We start from the raw sequence: 1,614 nt of genomic DNA, 5'->3' as shown, positions 1-1,614 counted from the left end.
CCACGCTCACACCTCGTTCTCGCTTTTCAATGATTTTACGTTTCATTTCTACGGTTATTTTTATTCTCTTATGGCTGTCTTTTTGCGGCTTTTTCTTTGGGGACATTTTTGCAAGGGTTATTAAACTTTGCACAAAAGAAATCACAAATAATATGTCTGAACACAAGTTGTGTGATCACAAGCAACACTAAGATGCTAGCGGAACGAGTGCTAAACACAGGTTGATGTAGCAAGCGCACAATCCGGGACTTCCCCTCTTGTCACTCGTTATGCTAAACGCCGCTTGTTAAGCGAGTCATTTTTTTAGTTTGTTTTGCTCATTATGCGAATTACTCATTATGAGAGGTGCTCGTTAAGCGAGGTTCCACTGTATATATATATATATATATGGACAAAACTTGAGTTCTGTAATGGTGTAAATAAAGAAGATTCCAATACTAAGAGGTTAAAGGAGTTTATTAACAGACTGTGACAGTTACAGAATAAGTGATATATGGTAACTTGCATATCACCATTGTAAGGTGTCTAACTCACTTCTTTTATTAACATATTGTAATGGTTACAGAAAACATGTCATATATGGTAACTTGGATATCACTGCTGTAAGGTGACTAGATCACTTTTCTCATTAACATACTGTACTGGTTACAGAAAACATGTAATATATGGTAGCTCAGAAATCCCTATTTTAAGGTGTCTAAACCACCTTACAGCAAGCATACTTCACAAAAATCACTTACTTTGGGATAAGTTGTAACATCACTGTGTATGCAACTTGTAACTCTGTGATTTCCCAGCTGGGAATAAACAAACAAACAACTTGAGATTACTGGTGATAATGAGTTGGAATAATATGGGTTCCTGGTTGTGATGTATACATGTGAAGCATGATCAATGACTGAAAACAATAAAGTATTGTAACCGTTCATTCTGATTGGAGGACTATTGTGCATTAATTAAATCTGTATTAAGTTAAGATTACAAAATTATAAACAAAGAGATCCGGCAGATAGCCAGCTCTTACACGCAGAAGGGACATAGTTCAAGTTTTGCTATGTGGACAGGAAGTAACATCTGGTACTTTCCTGGAATTCTGGCAGTTTCAGCAAAGTGGGAAAGTCTTTGAGAATTTGAAAGCTGACAGCTTGGGACAGTGATAACTTAAAAGTGGGACTGCCGGAGCCTCATACCCTGATCGTAATGCATCAAGGGGCTGTCAACCTTAGCGTCAGGTCAGCATCTGCCAGAATCACATAGCAGAGCAACATGATTGGGAATTCAAAATTTAGGGAACCTCCTAGTTTGAAAACTTAACCAATGGCAGAAGTGGAGGAGTGGATTTCTCTTGGGGTCTGGGGTTCGTGGACCTCAGGATTCAGAGAGAGTGCATTCCACCTCGGGGAGTCTTCATACAACTTTCGGCAAAGTCAGACACAAAATTTACAACTACAGCCCTTCCGTAAAAGTATTATAAGTAAAGTTCAAATTAAGTGTACTAATAAATTCAGTTGTATTCAGTAAGCTGGAGGGAATTAAAGGACTACTAAGTGCAACGGTCTAAAGAGGTGTGTGTGATTGTAGTGAAAGGTTCTTCCTGCCCTGCCCGAGCCAGAC

This window comes from Cryptotermes secundus, unplaced genomic scaffold, assembly GCF_002891405.2.
Source record: "Cryptotermes secundus unplaced genomic scaffold, Csec_1.0 scaffold709, whole genome shotgun sequence".
In the NCBI taxonomy this organism is placed as follows: Eukaryota; Metazoa; Arthropoda; class Insecta; order Blattodea; family Kalotermitidae; genus Cryptotermes; species Cryptotermes secundus.
Note: the sequence above shows the minus strand (reverse complement) of the source record.